The 3,569-nt window shown below is 35.4% G+C and overlaps 1 pseudogene; it reads right to left on the reverse strand.

The window, feature by feature from the left end:
* Window positions 1–304: 304 nt before the first annotated feature.
* LOC143609904 (zinc finger BED domain-containing protein RICESLEEPER 1-like) lies at window positions 305–2,624 on the reverse strand (annotated as a pseudogene).
* Window positions 2,625–3,569: the final 945 nt, after the last annotated feature.

The raw sequence follows: 3,569 nt of genomic DNA on the forward strand, positions 1-3,569 counted from the left end.
AGGTTTGAAAATATATGGCCTTAAAAAATAATTGTATTAAAATCTCACGGTCCGGTCCGGTTTTTACAGTTTGAAAATTTTGAAACCGTAAACCAAACCGTTTGTTACGGTTTGAAAAGTTTGAAACCAACCGACCAAAAGTTAATTAAAAAACCCGACCGTGAAACCAAACCAACGACCGGTTTGGGCGGTTTCACGGTTTTAAACCAAACCGTGAACACCCCTATATGCTATTAGTGGTCCTAATGTACATATTATATTTACGAAACCAATAACACAATAATTAAATACTTCACCGTGTTTTTTATTCAAGCATGATGTATGCAATATCGTCATTTTCCTACAGTTAGCAATGAAAAAATATGTTAGTTGTTGAATAGAATAGTAATGAGATTATAATTGAAAGAATAAGCAAATCACCTTGGTTTTCTTTTTATGTAATCCATAATAATGACGATACCAATCAGCTCCACAAACAAGTGTATCTACCATCTTTGTTCCTAAACATGATCGATGCGGGTCAATAACCCTCCCACCAGTGCTAAAAGCTGATTCAGAAGCAACAGTTGTTATCGGAACAGATAAGATATCAGCCGCCATTTTAGACAAAATTCTATACTTATGTCTATTCTCCTTCCACCATTTTAATGCATCAAAATTTGTATCAGCCTCACACAAGTATATTCCTTCATCTAAATAAGTGGATAACTCTGACTTCGCGCGTTCCACAGTATTAACACTTCTAATATGTTGGGCAAACTTAGCACTACCTGTGTTCATACTAAATCGAGAAGTAGTGAAGCTAGAGCTGTTAGAAGTACTAGCTCTGATCCCGGTTCCACTGTTGGATTGAACAGTATTGGATTCTTTATGCGCCTCAACATATTCTTCAAACAAATCCTCTAAAGCATTACGAACAACTTGAGCTTCTACTTCCCATAAACCTTCAGAATATATTATCTTGAAAGAAAAATTAATTAACTCCATTTATATCTAGGGTCCAAAATAGCACCAAAAGAAATCAACAGATTCGAAGAACCCCAATACTTATCAATTTTTCCTTTCATCTTAAGGGCCATTGAATTCATGCAATCACCCTCCTTTAAAGCTACTTTATCCAATGCTTCCTTTATAACATATAACTCGCAAAAAAATAAATTAGATGTTGGATACTCGGAACCTACAATATTAAAGAATAATTAAAATAAAATATCCAGATTAAATATTGATTAACCATCACATCAGTTATTATATTGACATGTTGTTCAAAAAAAATGATGATATCATCTGTAATTGAGAATGTTTACCTGAAATTATTTTGGTAGCCTCATTGAAGAGTGAAAGGAACGAGCATACACTTTCGACTTTATCCCAGTCGTCACTACTTGGCAATGTCTTGTATGTACTTTCTCGGTCAGCATAATTAACAGAAACTTTTTTAAATTCCAAGGCCGTAGATAACATAGCATAAGTTGCATTCCACCGAGTAGTAACATCCAAGATAAGATGCTTCTTTTCAGCTGCAATTGTTTGGTGAGCTCAGTGAAGAGATGCAATCGTCCCGGAGAGGCACCCACATGTTTCACGCTCTCACGAACTTTGTGAATTATATGCTGAATTTCTGATAGACCGTCTTGAACTAACAAGTTGAGAATGTGTGCACAACAACGAACGTGGAACAATTTCCCATCAAGAGGAAGTTTCTTTTGAAGATTTAAATTTCCCAACAACATTCGAGCTACCACATCATTAGTCTTGGCATTGTCAACAGTCAACGTAGCCACCTTCATCTCAATATTCCAATCTTTTAAACACTTAAATAAGCAATCATAGATGTTTACTCCGGTATACGGTGGAGGCACATCTACAAAACTTAATATGTATTTGTGAAGATCAAAATCCGAGTTTACAAAATGGCATGTAACTACCATGTAATGTATATTCTGAAGAGATGTCCACATGTCGGTTGTGATACTCACAAGCTTGGCATTGTTCAACAATTTTTGAATTCTTTTCTTTCCAAGATCGTAACTAGAAATACAATCTTGTTGAGCTGCTGCACGTGAGATCTTTTCAAATTCTGGATTAGCTTCCTTCATCAATACGTTAAACAACTCATACTCAACAAAATTAAATGGTAGTTCATGCACCATAATCATATGGGATGATATCTCCCGTATCTTAGCATTGCTAAATTTCCAGTTTTGGACCATTGATGAAGAACCTGATGCATTTCCAGAAGATGCATTTAACTTTAACTGTCCTTTAACATCAGCTTTAAATTTCGGACAATTATTGTTCATGTGCCTAATTAACGGTGTAGTGGAGCTATCCTTAGGCACCTTCATTTTCTCATTACAATGCAAACATTGAAGGAGTTTAGTTCCATCAGCAGCAGTTATTTTACGAAAATGATCCCAAGCGCGTGATGTCAACTTTCTTTTTCGTTTAGTGTAATGCACTTCATCTTTATCATTGTTTCCTTCCTCTTCTACCACGTTATTTTCTTCAGTTTCATTCACCTTCTCATCTTCATCATTAACTATTATGACATCATCGCTACTAAGCATTGGAGTATCCGCACTTGCTTGAAATTCTGTATCATTTGAACCAAGTCCAGACATCACTCAAGTCTCAATTGATAGCCTTAAAAAAAACTTACAAAGTCAGATTATGATTCAAATAAGCATAGTTTTTTAACAAAACTATTTAAACTACTTGGCTTAGAACTATTTTAGTTGAACGACAAACCTACTTGGCTTAGTATTATTTCAGATTTCAACCTAAGATACAATATTAACAAAGTTAACATCTTTGAAACTATTAGATTTATACAGTGAGCATGTTCGTGTTCGCATTAGGAAGAATATTCTCATCTAGATTGTGAGATAAATGCCAAAAACTTACTTTACAGCGCCGGATCTGGAGAATCGGATGTGCGAGAGCAGAGCCGGATCTGGAGAATCAGTTAAGATACATGGAAATGATGGCGATTGGCTAAAGAACAGAGCTGAAGAGGAGGAGAGCAGATGCGGCACAAGTTTTGGGGCTTGTGAGTTGTGGCGATGGCGATGATAATTGATGATGATGGTGAGTTATGGCTTGTGAGTTGTGAGAGAAAGTTGAGATGGAGAGCAGGAGAGGAAGAGAGTAGAAGCGGCGGTGGTTTTAGGGTTTACTAGTTTAGAAATGTTATTTAGATACTAAAAAGTTTTAGGTAATATAATTTATAAAATGCAAATATTCATTATAAACGAACATAAACGAACACTTAAACGAACGTTCACGAACATAAATGAACGAACGAAAGGTGTGTTCATGTTCGTTCGTTTAATTAAACGAACACAACTTTTGTTCATGTTTGTTCATTTATTAAATAAACGAACTTCCCGCCGAATGGTTCACGAATATTTCACGAACGTTCGGTTCGTTTACAGGCCTACTAATAATAAATGCCTATCTAAGATCAAGTTTATATTTTTCTCAAAAGATATAAATTACTAGCAAGATTATAATGCGTTATGATTTGGTTAGTTAAAGCTTTACGTAGGCGTCATTGCCATGTTGTG

This window comes from Bidens hawaiensis, unplaced genomic scaffold (assembly GCF_021521415.1).
Source record: "Bidens hawaiensis isolate Kalapana, Puna unplaced genomic scaffold, B.hawaiensis_p1.1 tig00019659_1, whole genome shotgun sequence".
Lineage (NCBI taxonomy): Eukaryota > Viridiplantae > Streptophyta > Magnoliopsida > Asterales > Asteraceae > Bidens > Bidens hawaiensis.